Here is a 24648-nt window from a genome sequence, read left to right on the forward strand (position 1 = left end):
TGCTCTCACCTGCATGTATATAAACATACTCTACTTATATGGTATGCGTTAATATTGGCCTGCACAGGGTACTTTAACAAGGGGCAAACTATCCCCAATTTGTATGCAAGCCATGTCACTCCCGAGATTAATCAATAAACTGCGAGACTGACAATGCATCAGATAGCCTAGCAGGCGACATAGGGGAGACACTCCCCCAACAGTCGCCATAACAACCAGTAGCTACTTAAAGTGCACGTTTACTATGTGCCTATACCTTTGAGAAAGCGCGATCACGCGCGAAACGTGCGTCAGGTGACCAGAACATGGTGACGTCACCGCACCCAAGATGGCGCCTCCGCAGCTGCAGCTACTACTGTGAAACCGGGACACTTCTTCCTGGGCATCCTGCCTGATTTCCCTTCCACTCGGGGAAGCAACGAAGGGGCTATGAACTTAGACAGCATCCAGGAGCTAAGTATAATACTTTAATAGCCTGTTAGATGCCTATGTCTAGGGAACTGGGACTACACGGCACTATATACTCTGCCTCCCTCCCCATATAGCCACCATTCTACCATCACATCACCCGTGCAGGACATAGGGATCAATGGTTTAATCCCCTACACTAAGGGGCTGAGTTAGGGGTACTATTTACTTAATGTGTACAGCATTAGCTACTCATTGTCTATATATGCTCACATGTATGGAGGTATAATACTAATTCAGTGAGTCCTACAATCTGTGTACTCATCAATAACCAATATTGACCCTGTTTGCTCAGAGTTTTTTACTGGTTTCAAGTAAGGTGACTATGTTAATGATCTCTGCGCTAAATTATTAGCATGATAATGAGGCTATAACTGGATACGGTCCTTGAACCGTGCCTCTGGGCATCCATAAGAGCACATTTTGTGCCTGCCCTTTGCAGAGCATTAACACCATCTAGCAAATTATTTTATTATATTCTGTATATTCATACATTATTTTATGTGTGGTTATGTATTCACTTTATTTTCTTTCTGTTGTTGTTGACTTCACCCTGTTCTGGAGTTATTCTATACCCACCTTTAAAGTGGTCTAGTGATTACACACAGATTTATACTATCTGTCCAGTCGGCTTTTAGTTTATCACCCCTCCAGATTTAGCTTCGGTAGACCTGGAGCATCCCAGGTTTATTGAATTAGTGATAATAGGAACTCCATAGGCATTATGGGCCTTTCAGTCTGGAGTTACATACAGGGGATTCTCTAAGCGAGTAAGCCCACTTTAGGGCGGTGTACTGCTACTATCTTCCTACTTATGTTGAAGATTCTGTTGGTTTGTTTATAAGGGGCTGGTCCTGGACTATTTATACCACACCCCTCTATACAAATGGTTTTAACTTTCTTATGTGATTAAAAGGTTTTTAACTATAATTACCACATCATCCACTTAGCCACTCTGAGTGCATTCAAGGAGGTATCTTTTGTTTGTTTGTTTATAAGTATCCCTATCGTCTTTTGCACCAGAAACTGGCACTATTTACTTATCATCACTATTGTTACTTTTTGCTGATGCGGGAGCATCCCCCACCCATCTCTCCCCCCCCCCCTTTTGATATAGCCACTACCACTATACTAAGGGGAAGAGTCCCTATCTGGGGCCTTCCCTACAACACTCTGCTGGGTTGGCTCAGGCCCTAGCTGGGGCCCAAGGGGCAATACCTAGGCCTAGTCCAGGAGACACTGCTCCCTGGACACTATCTGCTGTCTTGTCGCCCTCCGTCCGACTGACTCGCGGGCTCTATTCCTGCAGAGGATATCCTCCACCTCTCTTCCTGTCGATGCTCTTGTTCATGTGCATTCTACTCGCGGCACCACCTACAAGATGGCCGCTGCATTGGCCATGCCCTGCACATGCGCAATATACCCTGCGGCGCCACCTGCAAGATGGCCGATGCATTCGTCGTGGCATGTGCCGAATCTCATGCATGCGCAATAGCTCTACAAATAGCAGTCGCCTGCCCCAGAACATTGGAGTTGTTCGCCGATCCAGAGGTAGGGTAAGGGGACCCCGCTACACTTGTATGTCTTGGAACTAATAAAAAGTACTTGGTTAATCCAATCCTTTTTTTTGTTTAAAATATTTTTATTGAATTTTCAGCTTGTGAATATCGACAAAATACATCTGCCGTCAGGTGCAGTAATTCGGCTAACAGTGTCCACACATTGAAAACAAAACAGAATAACATACTTTTAGATATAAATCAAATAGTTCCAATTACCGACTGACAAATAGCCATGAGTCTAACAATCCTCTATCTCGACTAATGCAGAGTATTACATAGCTTCTGAATAACAGTTGTACTTGGGGTGCCAAAAAAAAAAAGAAAAAAAAAAAAACAACATGGAGGGGGGATGGGTGGGGTATGTAAGGGGAGGAGGGAAACAAGGGTAGTAACCCCTATCTACCCTGTCCACCAACACGGCCAAGATGGTAGTCTCGCAAAGTTCTTTTAGCTGATTCTGGTCAATTTTGTTTTATTCAACCAGAGCTAATAGAAAAAGAACCCTTTTTCCAGCGCTTCTGGGTCTGATCCATCCGGTCGAGTCTCTAGTACTTAAGGCTCTCTCACCTCATCTTATTTTTAAAGCCGTGGTTTCCATGTTCTGTAGAAATTGTCAGTAGACTGTTTCAGAAAGGCGGTCCATTTCTCCATGGTCATAACCTCCTTTATTCGCTTCTCTACTGTACGTCTGGAAAAGTTTCTTCCACGAGGCCGCTGTCAAGTAACTAGCTGCTGTTAATATAAATGAAATCAACTGTCTCAGGGGATGACATAGTGGCACCTGATGAAACCAAGAACGGTGAAACGCGTAGAGTGACGCTGCCTCTACCCACCGGAACCTTCGGATACGGATGACGTCACTTCCGGTCGCCGGAACGCATCCGTGACCCGCACAGAAAGGAAGGAGGGAGACCTGAGAGTGAGGCCCCATCCGGTAGAAGCAAAAGAGCGTGATTTGCTGAGATCATTGAGATCTAAATGCTGTTTTTAAACCTATCAATATGTGAGTAGATTGGATTTTGTCTACCTTTATTATTAAATGCCCTACAGTCTACGCTATGTCCAGTGTCTTCCTACCCTAAGGTCATCTGGGAATCTGTTTGCTGTGGCATCATCCTGCACCATAGACTGAAGCCAGTCCTTAAAGATACCTTTATGTGCCTATACTCCACCTCACGTTTGTGAGTATCCTGTGTACACATTCTGTGCTAGCAACTTTCCATACCACTGTTTGCACAATATTGCACAAAAAGCACTTTTCTTTCTTATGTTCCCACATGGTATGCGCTTCCTGATGATCCATTTTCCATTAACCTTAAAACTCGCCCCACAAATCATGCATCCCAATAGCCTGCACTCATGGCTATTGTCCCACACCCAGTCACTCCTACCACCCATTGTGGCCAAGCAATGCCATCTACAGCACTTATTCCCTCACCTGTTGTCTCTGTAAGTTCCCCTCAAACCTTAGATTGTAAGCTCTTTGGGGCAGGGATTTCCTTTCCTATTGTCTGATTTTGCTGTACTTATTGTATTATAATTCCCTGTAATGTATTCTTTGTGAAGTGCTGAGTACACTTTTGGCGCTATATAAATAAAAACATACAATACCGGAATCTCAAAGTGCAGCTGGAAGAAGTGCTGGTAAAATCTCTCAGCATAGTTCTGAGTTCATAGTTCATAGTTCTGAGTCCACGTGACCTTAGCCAAGGCTTGCACAGATGGAATCTGCAGAGGAGGAACAACAACGTAGCGCTGTGTGTGCTCAAGGCCTAAAGCAGGGGTTAGGAGAGCAGAAAAAAAACAGAGATGTACTGTAGATAAGGTAGGGTGAGAAAGTGGTGTTTGAAGACATAGGAAGGGTAATAAAATGGTGACAAGGGACAGAGGGGGGGAGGTGTAGATAAGAACATTGGCGAGTCCTCTTGTTTTGGCGTCAAAGAGTCTTATCATTCTGAATTCAAATGTTTTCCGTTTTTGGGTGCGTTTAAACATTCCATTGAGGATTTTGATTTTTAAATCATTTATGGAATGATCTGGTAGTGAGAAATTATGTCCCACTGGTGAGCAGTATCTTCCTTCTTCATGGTGGAGTAGAGATTGTCTGTGCATATTGTGTCAATCTTCTTATCCACACCTTTCCACCACCCCCAGCATCCCCTTCCCCATTCATGCTGTCCCTTGTCACAGTTGTATTACTCTTCCTATGTCTTCAAACACCATGGTCTCACCCTACCTTATCTACAGTACATCTCTGTTTTTTTTTTAAATTCCTGCTCTCCTAACCCCTGCTTTAGCAATAGATTCCTTTGTTAATCAGAATTACTGACCTGAGGAAGAGAGGAGAACTCTCGAAAGCTTGTCCTATGACATAAATTGTTAGTCCAAATACAAAAGAGAGAGAGAGAGAAAGAGAGAAAGAGAGAGAGAGAGAAGCGGTGCAGACGGATATGGGAAAGAGATAATAAACTAGTGACGGGAGGGGGTAACCAGGCTATCTAATAAAGGTTAAGCCCTCTGGTTACCCCTGAAACCGTGGGGTCCGTAGCAGCTACAAAAGCACCATAAGCCAGGGACCAGCGATGATACATGTTGAAAATAAAGTGACCCCTGCTTTTTTCTGTTTTCATGTTCCCTTGGCCCTAGAACTCTGAGATTTCTTGTGTGTCAGTTTAAGGGGGGATATTTGGGCCAAAGTTACTGGTAGTCCTTTAATTCTCCCCGGTGAGTAGGTATGATTTGCCGGTATGCGGGGTGAATTCTGGATTTTCTGCCCAAATATCCTAAATTAATTTCCCTTGTAAGTATAAGGTTTCCCAATGTGTATACTTTATTAAAGTGTACTTTATAATGTTTTAGACATTTGCTATATGACTCTATACAGTCATCCAGGGGCTCAGCATAGACACCGGCATGTCTGTATAGAGTCCGTAGTTCAAAGAGGAAAGGATGTCCAGAGGGGAGAAGACCATTTGTTGGGCGAGGAAGGGCGAATTGCCAAGTCTGGAGAACAACGGGCACCCTGTGGGGACACTTTTTGTATCAGCCAGACTTGGTGGAGCTTGCCCAGTGGGTGGCAATGAGTTAGCCAGGGGAGATACAGCTCATAGGTGCTTCTCCCATTGGCTAAATCATATTTTCCGCTCACCCGGCTTTTCAAGCCGGCTTGGCACACCTCCTCCTCGGACGTAAGCCAAAGGATGAGCCCCTATTTCTGTTGGCTGGTGGGGTGGAATTCCCACGCTCTGATTGGTCGCTCCTACTACCTCCATGCTAAGGATAGTTTAGCGGAATGTATGTAAAGAGATGGCCAAGTCAGAGAACCAGACCATCCGGTGACTTGAGTCGATGAAGCTACGGCGGGCTTTTCAAAGTTGCTCTGTTCGAAATAGCAGAGCAACTGGCTTTGTTTTGAAGCTAGAAAAGCCTGCATCGCAAAGACTAAGTCCTGTCTTTTGCAGACAAGTTCTACAAATCAAAGTAGCGGTCGTGGTCAGGATTTCTTGCCAAAAACAGTTCCAGGACTATCGGGACCAGGTCCCGGTCAGGATTTTCTGAGGAATCTTGGTCCAGGATGTCCGGAACAAGGCACCTGCATGTGGGCGCCCTGTACCTTGGGAAAGGCTAGATTTCAAACCCCAGACCCCAGTAAGTGTGTATATTTCTGTATTTTATGTTTTGTTGTATTTCCGAGGTTTTATCCAAATAAGCACCATTTTATTTCACTGCCTTGTTTGGCCTATTGAATGATCCCAAAAATATAAAATGTGTTAAAAGACCTGGTCTCCCGTGACAAAACTGTAAAGGGTTTTGCTGTTAATTAACACCACTGTTTTACTGGTATAGTAGACACATGGGTCATATGGTCAAATCTGGTGAACCCCATGCCGTTTAACATTGTTATTTTAAAAAAAAATACTTTTACTGCTATACCGTACCAGAACAAAAGTCAATTCAGTTCTAGGTAGTAGAGTTATTTAACAACACTAAGTTTAAATTGTTTTTTTTTTTTAAATCATATTGAAGTTAGGAACATTTGCCGACTTAGTGTTGTCATTTAAGGTATAGAAAGTTCCACTAACCTAGACAGCAATGCAATTTCAACTTTCATCTATCCATAGATGGCAGAAAGATACAATTCAACTAAATTTAAAGTAATATATTTCTAACACTGGTAATACATTACTAATAAAACAAAAAAACAATCTCAAATTAAAAAAAAATCAATGACACGTATTTAACGCCGCTCCCCCACCCTCCTGCTGTTACCAAATGGTCCCTGTCACAGGCAATGCAATATGACATCATGTTAAGTGACAATAGTACAGCAGAGAGATGCAGAAGACTGAATATGGCAGCACACAGGAAAACCATGAAGACCATTACTTGGTATAATTTTAGCTTTCTTATTTTATTTCTATTTTGCCCTTTTTTGACCTTTTTAAATTAAACACAAAGTTAATACCTTAAATAATCACATTTAACGTTTTTCTTAATTTGGGAGTAGCCTACCTCATTGCATAACAACGAGTCTGCTGTATATCCCTTTTGCAGTGGATTCGTGTGGTTTTCAAAACTTATGCACAACACAATCTATTGTATGTTTAATTTTTATATTGGCTCAAAAAATATTGCACACTGCAAAGAATCAATTTTTTTGTGAGAAATGCTGCTAGCATTCTATACCTCAATGTACAATACTATATGAAAGTCTGCAGTGCAAATTAAGACTGGAGTTTATCTTGTGTAAGGTTGTTTGAAGAGCAAATCAGTCAGGAGAAGGTAAATGACATCAAGTGAGATGAGATGAAGAGATGTGTTTTTTTTCATCTGGTAGGCCAAGAGTTTAGAAAGTGCTGAATTAAATTGGGATTGCAAATAAACTAGTACTGGGTTACAATCATAGGATGACACATATTTCAATCGGCCTTTAAACCTCTAAGGACTGGTCAAGCATGCTCAGCAAAGCTTTCATAAGTTCAAATCATCTTGATGCAATGATTTCTTCCGTATATAGAGTAAAAATAAAAAATAATGAATTCATCTATCACAAAGCGATTTTTTTTTAAAATTCAGTTGTATTATATTTGCCAAAGTTTGATCATAATACTAATTCTAATCTAGTGCTTTATATTGTAAGCTCTCAATGTGATTTACAGGCACAAATAACATATCAATAGAGTTATTTTTACTTGGCCATATACTCTATATTTTATATGGATGAAAAGCTGTGTATATATAACTTTCAGCCATGAGAGTGCTAGAAACAAATAAAGTGAGGGTTAAAGAGATTTACCATATTGTGATTGGTTTAAACCATTAAATATATAAAACTATTTGTAAATTGTGAATGAAATAATTCTTATAATTTTGTTAGAAAAAAATAGTCATAAAAAGGCAATTGTGCCCACAGCATCAATTTACCATTATTATCGCCGCATGGTTCCTTTACACACTGACAATAATCTTATAGTTATATTCACAAATGCAAAAAAAAATATGAATTGCTTTAAACCTGCTACTCACATTATTGTCTTCATTTCGTTCTCACATCTCCCTTTGTCTTCCCCCTTTTTTTGCAGCTTCCGATCCTCACTCCCTATATACACTATGGGGGCTATGCACTAAGCTCCGAGCTTTCACGCTGGCCTGAAAAAAAATTGCGCGTCCGATAAAAAATTAAGCCAGTGGCGCGATTCACTAAGGCCCTGAGCCCATTTTCTATCGGACGTGCCCAAAACTGGCTTATTCTGCGTGCAATGTTTTTTCCCTCTGCTAGCGCACTGAAACTTCACGTACGATAGCTGATAGAAAAAATAAGCCGCCTGTAACATTTGCATGGAGATTCTGCATCTCCATGCAAGGCTGTTACAGGCGATCGTACACAAAATATATACATTTTAATAATAGTGTACATGAGCAGGGGGTCTCCGGAGCTGAACCGCATTGGTTTCAGCCTCCGGGACCCCCTACTTCAGAAGATACAGGCCCCATTATGGGGTGTCGGTATCCCCTGCACTTTTAAAGTTTCCGCGTCACGTGACCGGGACATTTCAATTCTGCAGGGGATTCCGGCACCCCATATCAGGGCCTGTATCTCCTGAAGTAGGGGGTCCCCGAGGCTGAAACCAATGCGGTTCAGCTCTGGAGACCCCCTGCTCCCGCACACTATTATTAAAATGTACATTAATGCAGCTTTGTTACCATATCAGATAGCCGCTACGGAAAGTAATTATTGTTTATTGATATGTGTGTTTTGACAGTAGTGTAGATGTGCAGGGGGTCTCCAAAGCTGAACCACATTGGTTTCAGCCTCGGGGTCCCCCTACTTCAGGAGATACAGGCCCCGATATGGGGTGCCGATATCCCCTACAGAATTGAAATGTCCCGGTCACGTGAGGCGGAAGTTTTAAAAGTGCAGGGGGATATCGAGACCCCATAATGGGGCCTGTTTCTCCTGAAGTAGGGGGTCCCCGAGGCTGAAACCAATGTGGTTCAGCTCCGGAGACACCCTGCTCATTTACAGTATTATAAAAAAAAACTTAAGCAATTATAAATAATTTGCTCATCTCCACGCAAAGGCAATTATGGTCCCCTGAGGTTCGTGTATGTCCCCTTGCTTTCCGGGGGGTATCTGTGGGAGAGTCCATGGAACGAGTGAATCCATTCACTATAATATCATTGTAAATTACTGTGTGTGTCATATATATGTATATATGCTAAGAGAAAGAGCGGACCCCGCATCCACAAGACAAGTAAAGGTAACTAAATACCGACTTCAATAAATACTTAATAGTAAGTCAGTGGTGCTACAAGGGCCAAATTATGTGTTATGAGAAAAAGAGAAGGAAGCCCCAAATAATAGCACTCTAGTATACCAGTTGAATATACAAATACAATTTTTATTGAATTAACTGTCACAGAACAAAGAATCTAAAAGAAAGCATAGAATAATTAAAATCAGGCATAGATCCCCTGTACGTAAGGCAAAGCAATCATCCTCTAACAATCAATCAAAATGGACAAAACGTCTCAAAATGAAGAGGTGTGTACCCTTAAATGTATCAAACAAGGGGAAGCTAAGTGCTGCAGAAGAGGGCTGAGATGAGGAGGAAATAGCGATAACCAAGAAAACAAATCATAACATCCAATGCTCAATCCAAGGGAGTCATATACAGTAGTAGCAAAACAGCAGCAAATGGCGCACAGCCAGGGAGCCAGGTGGTATAAAAATCAAACGTCCTTTATTTCAGTATATGACTGGATACAATAAAAACCCCCATGGGGACACAAACGCACCTCCTACGCATTTCGGACCTGTAGGTCCTTTTTCAAGGACGAAACGCGTAGGAGGTGCGTTTGTGTCCCCATGGGGTTTTTTATTGTATCCAGTCATGTACTGAAATAAAGGAAGTTTGATTTTTATACCACCTGGCTCCCTGGCTGTGCGCCATTTGCTGCTGTTTTGCTGTTCATGGATTTATCTTCTTGTCTGGCACGCCACTGCTACCTACTTTGGATGTCACAGGAGTGGGTAAGAGACTTTATTTTTGACTTTTATAGCTGAGTACTTGGATGACTTTATTCCCATAGTGACTCACAGGTCATTACATTTATATACCCACTCCTTATCCAACATTGGAGTATTCATGGATTTATACCTATGTGATTGAGTGTCACTGGGTGGAGCACCCCATTTGTTTTTTCTCATATACAGTAGTCCCTGGAAAGTAAAGTACAACTGTACAATAATGAGAGCAATGGGTGAAAAACCTGGAAAAGCACACTCCAAAGACTGTATACCCTAAATCACATATCACCTAAGCATCAAAAACACATAATGTCATAGAGGAGGCAAGGAGCAATAGCTCAAAACATAATTACGTGTCCCTAAGGGGGGACAAACCAGGGGATCCTGCCTACAGCACCCACTCCTACGCGTTTCGGCCAGATGCCTTCAACTGGGAGTGGTGGGGTAGGCAGGATAACGGGCAAACTTAAAAAGGATTGTAATTATGCCCATGAACGTCGTCACCTGGTGAAAATTTACATAATACATATTATCTAAATAGCTAACAGGAGTGTTCATTGCAAACATACCTGCTGCGTATGTCTCCTAAAACGTCATTGGCAGAAGCCCAGTAATGCAAAGCAGTACAAAAAACCCTTCCTGTCTCTTAAGGGCATAGCTGGCAGATCATTCCCCTCACATAGCGAAGTGCGCATGCGCATGACGTCATCGGGAAATACCCGATACGTTCATGCGTCGCTCACTCCCTGATCACACCAGGCCAGTGAGGCAAAGTGCGAGGTGCGGTTGAATGCGCATCTGCGTCTAGATAGAAACAAGCCCCGCACAGTAAAAACGCTCCCCGTGTAGAGGATTACTTCATGCGCATGCGCAGTGCTCCGAAATCGGTCATATCCCCTCAGTTAAAAGCATAGCAACAGTAGTTGCTCAGCTATATCGAGGAACATGCACAGTGAACTTGAGATGCACAGAAGATGGCTTATACCCATGATAAGTGCCCCTAAGTGCAGAAACAAGTATGTAAAGCATTATAATCTACTTGATAAAGAGAGGATGACTCAATAGTTATTTAGTACATTACCTAGAGAGGCAAAGTTGAACAATAAAGTATACATGAATCAGTATCAGTGAAAAATATACAGTTCTGATCACATGGTTCTTAAGGCAAGAAAAATGACAAAGCAGATATTATAAACATATTCATAAAGAGAAACCACAACGTATTCTTTCCCTTATAGTGGCATGATGTATATAGAAAGATATTAAAGGCCACTACTACAAACAGATGAGTCACTCATAATCATTTGAAGGTGTTCCCTTGATGTACAACTAAGTGTACTTTCCCTATATCAGCACAGAGTATTGTAAGAAATATAGATGGCCGCTTCTGCCAACAAATGATTCATTCAAAGTCCCTTGAAAATGTTCCAAATATGGATAAACATCATGGATGTGTGGCCTTGTTGTTTCGAAATTGGTGTGTCTCGAAAGGAGTCTGGAGGATGATGTTGTCGGTCAGTCCTATAAGGTTGTATAAACCCTTAATCAGTCTTCTAACATAAATCCTGGTAGATAGTGATGTAGAGCCTTATCGTTCCAAGTAATATTCTCTCTCAGAAGACATCAGAAGGGGTAGAGATGTTAATCAATCCAAAGTCGATATGGAGACGTGCCAACCCAGGATCCTAAAGGCAGACAAGGGGAGTAGAGGAGGGATAGGTGGGAGAGAGAGGAATTGTGTATGAGATTCTCATCGTAATGCTGAGAATGTATTTATGCCCTAAAATAACTTAATACATAATACTAGTAATGGTTGGAAATGGGTATAGGGAGGGGGAACAAAAGGAAGGGAAACATGAAGGCAGAAGGCTACAAAACATAGAGAAGCCCAGGTAGTCATTAAGACCCCGTGGGATCATTGAGTCCATCTGGACTATCCACCTGGACTCCCTACGCAGCAGTGCCCTCTCCAAATCACCTCCCCTTATTCCCAAACTAACCCTCTCTATCGCAAAGGCCTTAAGTAAATTAAAATCAGACCCATGTACCTGAAGGAAGTGTCTTGCTACCGAAGTAATTTTCTTAAAATTATCCAAGTCTCTCGAAGCATTCTTGATATTCTTGACATGCTCGAGGACTCTGAACCTGAATTCCCGTGTGGTCATCCCTATATAGGGAAGACCACAGGGGCAAGTAATACAGTTCAACTTTATTGTTCAACTTGGCCTCTCTAGGTAATGTACAAAATAACTATTGAATCATCCTCTCTTTATCAAGTAGATTATAATGCTTTACATACTTGTTTCTGCACTTAGGGGCACTTATCATGGGTATAAGCCATTTTCTGTGTATCTCAAGTTCACTGTGCATGTTCCCCGATATAGCTGAGCAACTACTGTTGCTATGCTTTTAACTGAGGGGATATGACCGATTTCGGAGCACTGCGCATGCGCATGAAGTAATCCTCTACACGGGGAGCGTTTTTACTGTGCGGGGCTTGTTTCTATCTAGACGCACATGCAACCGCACCTCGCACTTTGCCTCACTGGCCTGGTGTGATCAGGGAGTGAGCGATGCATGAACGTATCGGGTATTTCCCGATGACGTCATGCGCATGCGCACTTCGCTATGTGAGGGGAATGATCTGCCAGCTATGCCCTTAAGAGACAGGAAGGTTTTTTTGCAATGCTTTGCATTATTGGGCTTCTGCCAATGACGTTTTTGGAGACATACGCAGCAGGTATGTTTGCAATGAACACTCCTGTTAGCTATTTAGATAATATGTATTATGCAAATTTTCACCAGGTGATGACGTTCATGGGCATAATTACAATCCTTTTTAAGTTTGCACGTTATCCTGCCTACCCCACCACTCCCAGTTGAAGGCATCTGGCCGAAATGCGTAGGAGTGGGTGCTTTAGGCAGGATCCCTTGGTTTGTCCCCCCTTAGGGACACGTAATTATGTTTTGAGCTATTGCTCCTTGCCTCCTCTATGACTATGTGTTTTTGATGCTTAGGTGATATGTGATTTAGGGTATACAGTCTTTGGAGCTTTTCCAAGTTTTTCACCCATTGCTCTCATTATTGTACAGTTGTACTTTACTTTCCAGGGACTTCTGTATATGACTCCCTTGGATTGAGCATTGGATGTTATGTTTTTCTCTTGGTTATCGCTATTTCCTCCTCATCTCAGCCCTCTTCTGCAGCACTTAGCTTCCCCTTGTTTGTTACACTCAAGGGTACACACCTCTTCATTTTGAGACGTTTTGTCCATTTTGATTGATTGTTAGAGGATGATTGCTTTGCCTTATCTATGCCTGATTTTAATTATTCTATGCTTTCTTTTAGATTCTTTTAGATTCTTTTAGATTCTTTGTTCTGTGACAGTTAATTCAATAAAAATTGTATTTGAATATTCAACTGGTATATTAGAGTGCTATTATTTGGGGCTTCCTTCTCTTTTTCTCATAACATATATATATATATATATATATATATATATATATATATATATATTTGTATGGACATGGTACTGTAGGGGTTAAGTGCTGAAAAGATAAAGTGAGGAAATTAGCCAAGCACATGACAACAATTCTAATCACACTTTCGCGCCACTATTTTTGAGGGACACCCTATATAAAGCGCCCATTTTGTTCAGCGTGTGTGGGTGCAGTTGTGAGGAGAGGAGAGAGAGAGTGGACTTGGTGGTAGAAGGAGAGAGTTGGTGATTTGTTGGTGATAATTCAGTGAGTTGTCGTGTGTTATAATATTTTTTCTCTCTACATTTTTGTATTGTTGGTGTGAAAGAACTTTGTTAGTGTGTCCTTTTTGTTTATATTTGTTTTTTGTGATTGAGTGAAATAGAGAGGATGAGTGGACATGGGAGTGGGAGTGGACATGGGAGTGGACGTGTGAGTGGACATGTGAGTGGTGCGGTGGCTGGTCAGTGGTGGAGTGTGGGAGTGGAGGAGATGCAGTGGCTGGTGGAGTGGTGGAGCGTGGGAGTGGAGGAGGTGTGGTGGCTGGTGGAGTGGTGGAGCATGGGAGTAGAGGAGGTGCAGTGGCTGGTGGAGTGGTGGAGTGGTGGAGCTTGGGAGTGGAGGAGGTGCGGTGGCTGAAGTGGTGGAGCATGGGAGTGGGGGAGGTGCCGTGGCAGGTGGCAGTGGGGGAGTGGTGGAGCGTGGGAGAGGAGTGGGACGTACAGGTACTGTCTGTCCTGCCAGGGCAGGTACGTCCCATGCCGGGACGTCCCGTGATGATACTCCAGGTGGGGGAGTGCAGGTGGGTGAGGGTAGCGGGAATAGTGGACAGGGAGAGAGGGACACTGTCCACCATACAAACTGTGATGCAGAGGAGGAGGATGGAAGTTATGAGGGGCCAGCATCAAGCCAGGTGCGTACGGAGGGCCTCAGAAACCCACGATTTACCCCTCGGGAAAATGACATCCTTGTTGAAGGTGTCATGTCTTCCTATGATCAACTATATGGATCATTATCATGTAAGTTTTTTTTTAACAATTATTCTATTATAATATAGAAAGTATGTTGTATAGACCGCACTACCTAATGTATGAACTATATTTGACATATGTAAGTTGTGGGTGCTGGGGAACAATGAGGAGATCTCTAATCTCTCATAAGGACATATAGAACATAAAAAATGTTCCCCACACTCATAATGAATACTAAACAATCAATGATACTTGAAATGTTGATATATGAATGAGCAAAACTGAAGAACATTAATTGACAATGTGCCAAAAAACTGTAATCACATACAATTAACAGGAGGGGGAGGGCTGGTGAGGGAATGGGGACATGTAACATCACTAAAGTGAGGGATATGATAAAGAAATCCCTAACAGGGAAGGAAGTGGGTGTGGTCAGACGCAGGGGAAACGTAATGTTTCGTGGTCACTTACCCCTTCTACAGGCCCATTGTCAGTCACCACAAAGTGGGACTATGGTACTTACCGACTCCTTCACATTAAATTCCTCCCAGTGTTAAAATAAATGCAACAAATATGGCATCAATGTTTAATCAAGACATGAGTAACGTAACATTGAGCATGTAAACATGTATGCTATTACGGATGTGTGCTGATGATTGGGATTTCTTAAACATCCAGGGGGAGCATGTAGGGGAATAAGAGAACAAAATACACAAATACTGTATAAGTGCAGACGTTTCTGAAATCAATTAGATACTGTAGATAGACTGTGTCTTGGCTCATATAGTTGCTCTACTCACAGGACGTTGGAGTTTATAAAGGCAGCTGGCAAATAGGGTTGCCAACCATGCAGATAACTGTAAACAGGACCCCCTTTCGAATTCTCCGTCAGCAGTAATAGCATATAAAATGAGAGAGAAAGCTACATAGTGCGATCAAATTGGTAAACTTTATGTATAAAAAATGGGTAAAAAATGCGCACTTACAATGTGCCAATTAAAAAAAGCATATATCACACAAGGGTGAATTGGAGGTATCCCGAACTGCTCACCGCCTCCCTTAGGTGTTTGGCTGGCTTCCTATTCACACCAGGCCTGGCAATGCCAAAACACCACACTCCGGACACGCTCCTTCTGCTGTGGGTGCGTGCACATATAGATCCCCACCTCAGTATAAGGGACGAATATGGTCTGTGGGCAGCACCGGCGTAACATTATGTCGAGCCCACGACGCAAACCAGACTGACATGGCCTCCATGATGACGTCCATGTATCAACAAGTCCAGGCCCTAACTGATCAAATGGCTCTCCTCACTCAACAGGTACAGGACCTTTCATTTCAGGCATCAACTGTGGCCGCACCGCCGCTGTCGGCAGAACCAGTATCCGCTGCGACCTCGGGACCGAAGATCCCGGCACCTAAACCGTGCGCAGGGGATCCGCACGCCTGTCGCGGTTTTCTCAATCAATGCGAGATCCAGTTTGAGATGGCCCCGCAGCAATATTCCACTGGTCGTAAGAAAGTAGCATATGTGTACAGCCTACTCACAGGGAATGCGCTGGTATGGGCCTCCCCGATTTGGGAACTACGTCCTGAAATCACCTGCGATTACGCAGCCTTTAGACGAGACTTTTGACAGGTCTTCGATACCCCCGCACACCAAGAAACTGCCTCTGACTCTTTGCTTCAGCTTTCTCAGGGATGTCGTTCCATGGCCCAGTACGCATTGGAGTTCAGGACCATAGCAGCTGCGACACGATGGGACCAGGAGGCTTTAGTCTCAGTCTTCTGGCGGGGCTTAACGGATTCTGTGAAGGACGAGCTCGCCTCACAACCCAGGCCAGGGCTTCTGGAGGAACTCATCTCCCAAGCCAATCGAGTGGATCAGCGCCTTCAGGTACGCCGCGCTCAGTGCCAGCATCCCCGATTTATGCCCTTCCATGCTCCTTTTCCCAGATTCCCTCCATCCAGAGGACACGCTCTGGAGGCTCCGGAGCCGATGCAACTTGGAGTCCAGCGTCCCCGGGCACCGATACGACAAGCTCACCAAGCCGGTGGGTTATGTTATTACTGCGGATCCTCCGAGCATCTGGTCATGAATGTCCACTACACCCGGGAAACGACCAAACCCAGTGAGTATGAAGGGGCGCTCCCTGGGTGCTAACTCTCCATGTCCCCTTTCTAGGAAGGAACTTCACAAAAAGTTGACCATTCCCGTCTCCCTCTCGGGTCCTACCTTCCGCACCTTCACTGTGGCATTTATCGATTCCAGCGCGGGAGCAAATTTCATGGACCAAATCTTCTCTGAACAGAACCAGATTCCACTCGTTAGGAAGAAGTCTCCTGTTGCCTTGGTCGGGATCGACGACTGTCCACTCACCCCGGCATACATTTCATTGGAGACTTGCCCCCTCATCCTTTCCTCTCATTCCCACAAGGAGACCCTGTCCTTTTATGTAATCCATGCTCCCGGAACACCAGTCACCCTTGGCTTACCTTGGTTGCAGAAGCACAATCCTCACATCAACTGGACATCCCAAGATCCCATTATCTGGAGGTCAAGGTCAGAGGAGTCATCTCCACCAGCTGTACTTCCGCCTCAACTGCTGGCCAATACATCCAACCCTAAGGGAGTTTTACTCGCTCCGTATACTGCTTTTCTGGATGTCTTCAGCAAAACTCAATCCGAACTACTACCACCTCACAGATCATACGATTGTCCGATAGACTTGGTACCTGGATACATATTGCCCAAATCCAAATCCTATCCCCTCTCTCTACCTGAGACCGAAGCCATGAACGAATATATCCGCGAGAACCTGAAGCGGGGCTTTATATGGCATTCCAATTCGCCCGCGGGGGCAGGATTCTTTTTCGTCAAGAAAAAGGACGGTACTCTCAGACCGTGTATAGACTACCGGGGACTGAACAGCATTACGGTGAAGAACCGTTACCCACTTCCGCTCATCTCTGAACTCTTCGACAGACTTCAAGGCCTGTTCTCCAAGCTTGATCTTCACGGGGCGTTTAATCTTATTCGCATCCGGGAGGGCGACATTCAAAACATTTTGGATCGTCAAAAAAGGAAACTAAATTGGGGCCAAGGTTTTATAGTATGTAGTTGAAATTACCCAAATGGTCCCAATAGGTCATCTATTTATAGTTTATTTATTTGTATAGCTAAACCATACTATAGAGATAAGACCGCCTTCAACACCCGTAGTGGCCACTATGAATATCTCGTGATGCCCTTCGGCTTATGCAAAGCCCCGGCGCTTTTTCAGGACTTTAGCAATGACATCTTTCGGGATGTCCTTAATCGTTTTGTAATTGTTTATCTGGATGACATCCTTATTTTTTCCAAGAATCTACAGGATCCTATCATCCATACTAAGTTTGTACTCTCCCGCCTCTGAGAGAACCGATTGTTTGCCAAGATGGAGACATGTCTCTTTCACCAGTCTACCACCTCTTTTCTTGGGTATATTATTTCCAACACGGGATTGGCCATGGACCCTGAGAAACTTAAAGCCGTAGTGGATTGGCCACAACCCGACTCCCTCAAGTCTATTCAGCGGTTCCTAGGATTTTCCAATTATTACCGGAAGTTTATTCGTAACTTCTCCACCATCATCGCTCCGATCACGGCACTGACCCAAAAAGGAGCTGATCCTTCGTCTTGGACTCCTGAGGCAGTCACAGCTTTCGAAACATTGAAACAAGCATTTGTCTCAGCTCCCATCCTCCGACACCCTGACACCAATTTCTTATTCACCCTAGAGGTAGACGCTTCGGACTGCGGGGCCGGCGCAATCCTATCCCAGAGATTTTCTCCCCAGGATAAACTTCACCCTTGCGGTTTTTTCTCTAAGAAGTTTTCCCCAGCTGAGAGGAACTATGATGTGGGCAATAGGGAACTTTTGGCCATCAAGTTGGCCCTTCAGGAATGGAGGCATCTGTTGGAGGGGTCAAAAGAGCCATTCACTATTCTCACGGACCACAAAAATCTTTTATACATTGAGAATGCCCGCCGCTTAGGGCCCCGCCAAGCCCGCTGGTCGTTATTTTTCTCCAGGTTTAATTTTATTTTGTCTTACATTCCCGGCACTAAGAACGTCAAGGCGGATGCTCTCTCTAGACAATATTCTTCTGAAGAGAGACCGGAGAAAACTACCGAGTCTATCCTTCCCAAGCAAAGGATCCTCACGGTCGCTACATTCAAGAATCCTGAGAAGATCATCAAGTCTCAAAGACACCTTCCTAGCGATCTTGAGATCCGAAGGATACCTTATACGTGGAGCCCAAGTTTATTCCTGAGATTCTGGAATGGGGTCATGCTTCCCGTTCGGCAGGACATCCGGGTTTCAAGAAGACTTTGGATCTCATCCGTCGCACCTTCTGGTGGCCCAATATGGCCAAATCCATCCTTGAATTTACCCAGGCCTGTCCAGTATGTGCACGCAATAAGATTCCTTGCCAGAGACCCCATGGTCTTCTTTTACCCTTACCCATTCCGGAGCGCCCCTGGTCCCACATATCCATGGACTTTATTGTCGAATTGCCTCCTCTGCGTGTAGTCTGCTGTCGGGGCCTGTCTCTACGCGTTTCGCCCAGTCTGAATGGACTGTATCCGGCTTCAACGAAGCCGGATACAGTCCATTCAGACTGGGCGAAACGCATAGAGTGGCATTTTTTTGGACCTGAAGGCGATCTGTAGTTCTCTAGCTGAGGAGCCGTGACGTCACACGCCTGGACGGGCGCAACGAGACAGGCCCCAACAGCAGACTATACGCATAGGAGGCTCAGAAGACCCAGGGGAGGCGGTGAGAGTGTGGTGACCCTCCATTTTTCACTAATGATGTGATAAATGCTTGCTTTTATTATGCACATTGTAAGTGCGCACTTTTATATCTTTTATACATAAAATTTATTTATCAGACTGATCGCGCTATGTAGTGTTCTCTTATCTCTCCTATATACATCTACATATTGCTGAGTGTGCCCTTGAGGGAGATCCAGACTGCATTGATTCCATACGGGTAGCAGCCCAAATTGCAAACTGCTCACTATTCATCTGAATCTTGTGAGTAGGCTGAACACTCGAGCCAAGATTAGAGCATAAGCCAGATTTCTGCATTCCATACATCTGCACTTAAATTGTGTATTCTCTCTTTTCCTTTATCCCTTATATGCTCCCCCTGGATTGTTCGAGACATATATTTTCAGACATTTGTCTGTATATCTCCCTACCACAGGAAAAGAAATATATATGCATAAGGAATTAAACACATTGGTAGTCCTAATTGATATATGACTTATTGCTATATAAAGGGAGGTGGGTCAGAGATACAGCTTACCTAATAGCTCACCATAGACCATGTAATTAGTGCATAAACACCTTAATGAAACTGCTGATGATTCAGATCTAATGTCCCTCACTATATATAAACGTCACAATCTATATGACACAGTTCCAACATCCCTGTATAATTTTACCCTTAACTAATAGCAATACAATAATTACACAATAATATTAGTAGGAGTAATCAGTGCATGAGATATGGTGCAATGCACTACACAGTAAATGTTGAGAGGTAAGTGGATTGATTCCATTTCTGTGACCCCCTAAACATGCAATTTTACCAACATTGGGAAGTCATTTGTTGCTCAAATAAATGGTGATACAGTCTCACTTAATGCACACAACTAAGCCAGTGATAGGAATTCATAGTAAGCTAGCACTCGGCGGTGCTTTCTCTCAGCCTGATACAACCTTGCATGCTGCAAACTGCCACAGTGTCAATAGACGGAGTCTGGCAATCCCCCAACAATGGCGTCACCACGCGCCTGCGTCCGATGACGTCACCATGTGCACTGCCTAACGCGTTTCCCTCCCACCTAGGAGCTTCGTCAGAGGCTGGTAACTACAGGAATATCAGGGGACTCTCTTAAATAGCATGCTCGGTTGGTATAGCAACCGTAGACCAATAGCGCAGTAGTCTGGTTTAAAGAGGAAAATCATGCACTACGTCTTAAAGAGAGAGGGTACTAGATATAACCTGCATGTATGCTAATACACATAGAGGAATTAAAAACAAAGCATACCACCATGTTAAAGGATAGGAATAGAAATAGTATTTTTACAGTTTTTTTGCCAATGTTATGTCCACGAGACTAATGGCTGTTGGAGGCTGATATCATAACAGAAAAGCAATAATAGACAGCCAACTCTGCTGTTCATTGAGAGAAATTCAAAATGATAGATTACCTTGTTTGATTCAAAATATCATGGTTATTGTGTTTGTGGTTTTCTTATAGTGCACAGTGACATGATAAGGGGTTAACCAAAGTGTTAACCTAGCTCTTACGTCCATTTGTAATCTCACTACCATCTTATATTAAGGATACAAAGGATACATTATCGAGATTGAATGGCATCTACACCAATGTTGACCAATGTGTGACGTTTATATATAGTGAGAGACATTAGATCTGAATCATCAGCAGTTTCATTAAGGTGTTTATGCACTAATTACATGGTCTATGGTGAGCTATTAGGTAAGCTGTATCTCTGACCCACCTCCCTTTACATAGCAATAAGTCATATATCAATTAGGACTACCAATGTGTTTAATTCCTTATGCATATATATTTCTTTTCCTGTGGTAGGGAGATATACAGACAAATGTCTGAAAATATATGTCAGCATTACCAGTTTAACTGCATACAGTACAGAAATATACACCGATCCATCATTGGAGGATTATTATATCATAAATATCCTATGACTATATAATGATGGTTTTGGATTAACAACAGAGTCTCCAATTGGCACCCCCCACTGAATTATTTTTAATAACACGATACACACAGTTTAATTTTTTGACATTAGGTTTATTAATATAGATGTGTACCATTATTTTATTCAAGCAAAATAAATGTTAAGTTTTAACAGCCTACAGCAGCGGCAGCTCTTATTCGAGCAAAAGCCGCTGGCTGTATGTGGCTGGGAAGCGGGTAGCCGCGGCGCGTGGCGGCGCACTGTGACGTCACAGTCACAAGCGCGCCCGGCTTCCCCGTCTTCCCTGGCTTCCCCAGGCTTCCCCGACACCCCTGGAGATCAAATCAAGGTAAGCGGGGGTGCGGGGAAGCAGAGGGGCAGAGCAGAAGCCGGGCTCGGGGTCCGGAAGCATAGTAAATTGCGCGCGAGTTGGAGGGGGGGTGCGTGGGGGAAACGCGGCGGCGCGCGGTTATTACTGGTGGCAGCTGGGGTAGATCCCGGCATGCCGCCGGCATTTAGTGCGATAAAGTATGTCGCTACTGTAGGTGTGCACCGTTAATGTGCTCCTTGTTGGAGAAAGTCTTTACAATATGAAGCCTTCCTCCTTCTTTGTAAATACTTACAATATTAGTAACACATAATGAAACATTTAACTCTACATTAAATGTGCTTGGAAGTGCAGTTTCTGTAACATTGACTGACCCAATAGCCAACCGTCCTCGAATTACCCCGCTTCAAATTTACGGAACACTAATGAGCTCTTCAGAATATGGGAATCATGGCAGGCACCTGGGAATTGGGCTACCACACTCAGAATTTTCATGTATGCATCACATACGACCTGCACATTGAGCGAGTGGTAATGTTTCCTGTTTCTGAAATCCCTCTCCTCTTCACGTAGCGGGGTCAGCGCAACATGTGTGCAATCTATAGCACCCATCACATTGGGTAGCCCAGCTACATTATAAAATGCAGTCTTCAGTGCCTGCCACTCTATCTGCTCACTAGGAAAATGTATATAATCACTAGCGCGTTGAGTCAGTGCACATAGAAACTGGCTAAAGGCCCGCGAGAATGCCGACTGCGAGACCCCGCCTACTATGCCCACAGTTGTCTGAAATGACCCAGAAGCAAGAAAATGTAATGAGCTCAGCATTTTAATCAGGCCAGGCACTGCGTGACTCCTGTCTGTTGTTGGCTCTAAATCTTTTCTTAACACTTCCTACAGTTCAAAGATAGCCGCTGAGCTCCATCGATACCGTATGATAATCTCTGCCTCACTCAAGCCCTCTAGGGAGCTTCTTTGCCTAAAATTGCGGGGGGGCTATATGTCTCACAACACAGATCTTCCTCTCTCTCCTCTCTCTCCTCTCTCTCCTCTCTCTCCTCTCTCTCATCTCTCTCCTCTATCTCCTCTCTCTTCTCTCTCTCCTCTGCAACATAATGTCCCTCCTCCTCCTCGCAAAAAAAAACACAAAAGCGTAATCTGGTGCCACATCCATTTCACCCTGTAAGGTAAGTGGCTCCTTCTATCGTTTAAATAGGCAGACTAATAAGTCACATGATTGTAAATGATGACACGTGTGTTGTATAGTAAAGTGAACATATGAATTGTAGTAATTCAACAATTCATTCAATTTTAATTCTGATGTGTTACACACATTATTAAATGTGATGTAATCATCAAATATACAACATTCCTGAATCCACAGAGAAAGCGATGCAGCGACACAATATGAGTAATTGCTATAAAATAATGACTCAATCATGACATTTGTTTGTAACATGTTCAGTCATGAAGGTGTTACATCACAAGAAGTAATCGTTTGTTTCTATAAAGTTGTGTCTGAAGTTTGGATTACTGTCAGGATGGTTGTTTTGTGTTGTCGGAAGTATTGCCCTTTAAATTAACCCCTTGCTAACGTTTGCGGGTACACTATAAAGTTAGGGGCATACACGCAATTCAATTGATATTAATTTAAAATCAATCATGTGTTCTCCTTCAATTACTAATATTGAAAATCAGCTCCGGGGGACGCAGGGTATATTAACGCCAACATCCGTGGACCCCCAGACAGCTGTGAGGACCACCCCTGGACCTCTCTAAGTGCTTATTAATTATAATTTCTTTCTACAAATTAATGTATGTTAAAAGGTGAAATGCAGTATTATCCATATGTGGAGAATAGTAATTTTGCACCATACTGTACTGTATGTGTTATGGGGTTGTATGAATTTTTAAGGATAGTTGTTTTTGGGGGTGGCACACGATTGCTACCGCATGCCAGCAGGGACCCCCGAACACTCGCGGGACCCCCGGACACCTCCTGGACCCTCGGACACCTGCGGGATTAGCCAGGTACACCCGCCGGCCTGTTGTATTGGTGTTGTGCCTGCAAAAATGTAAACAAAGAAATTTTTCTAAGTCCTGCTTTTTTTATCACATGCCTTTAGCTGGTGAGCTGTATTCAGCGCAACTTTCAAGTACGATAAGTTTGCGTAGCTTAGTGAATCCCACAGAAGGGCAGGATTCAGCGCAAACAGCTGCTCGTACGAGCAAAAAAATTCTTGAAAAAAGTCAGTTTTAGAGCTCAAAGTGCCTGTTAGTACGGCTCTGTGAATCGCGCTCGGCAGAACTTCACGTTTTAAGAGCACTTTGCGCTCTTAAAACGACTATCACAGCTTAGTGCATAGCCCCCAGAGTTTCTATGTTTCACACTAACTTTTGGATAGGCCCTGAATAAACTTGACTTATTCCATCAACAAGAATAGGGAAGCAAGTGCTTAATCCTGGCGGCTATGTTCTTTAGGTGAAAGAATGAAGATTTAATCACGGCCGATACCTGATGTTTAAGGATCAACTCACATCCAAGGACAATATCCAGATCCTGCACACAGACAGAGTTTAGCAACTGGGAGTCCCCAAAATTAAGGCCACTTGGTTGACCTAGCTGCAGTCCTGTTGTCTTCTGATGGTGAGTATCCACAACGAGCACTTCAGTCTGATCAGGATTCAATCTCACCCAAGTGGCACTCATCCATTCCATGAGCTCAGATCTATTGATGACTGATAATGGGTCCTTAGTACCGCTGGAAATGATAAGTAGAGTGTCATCTGCATAGCAGTGATAACACAGGCCATGCCATCTGATTATGTCTGATTATGTCACCTAGTGGCAGCATCTACACTGTGAACAGCATAGGAGATAGGATAGAGCCCTGTGGAACTCTACATGACAGGGGAATTGGTGCAGAGGAGTATACTCCTGAAGATACTCTCTGTGACCTGTGCCACCCAATCCACAGAAATCCTTCAGGTGCTTAATTAAGATCCCATGGTCCATGATATCAAATGCTCAAGAGAGGTCAAACAGTCAGCTTTGTCTTTTGCCACCAGGAGATCATTTAGCACATGAACCAGAGCTGTTTCAGTACTATACCATCTTATGAATCCTGACTGGATTAATAAATATTATTTAATAATAGATGGGTTTCCAGTTGGGTTGCCAACCCTTTCTCAATAACTTTCCCTATGAAAGGAAGGTTTGATTCAGACCCGTAGTTAGCCATGCAATCCAGGTCTAAGGAAGGCTTTTTTTGAAGAGGTCTGATGACCCCGACTGCAAATAGCATGGGACTATTTTGGCAAACACTAGGCTGATTACATCAACACAGCATAATAAAAGGCTAGTTTCAAATCATAGGTAGTGGGACGCAACCCCTTGATTGTTTGCACAATGTGCTCTACATCCAGGTGGTCAAAGCTAGTCCACAAAGCCATAGAAACTGCATTTTCATGCCTGGAACCCTTACACTCATTAGATAGCACAGCTGTGACCCCAGCACAGATGCAGG

The sequence above is a fragment of the Ascaphus truei genome, chromosome 2 (assembly GCF_040206685.1).
Source record: "Ascaphus truei isolate aAscTru1 chromosome 2, aAscTru1.hap1, whole genome shotgun sequence".
In the NCBI taxonomy this organism is placed as follows: domain Eukaryota; kingdom Metazoa; phylum Chordata; class Amphibia; order Anura; family Ascaphidae; genus Ascaphus; species Ascaphus truei.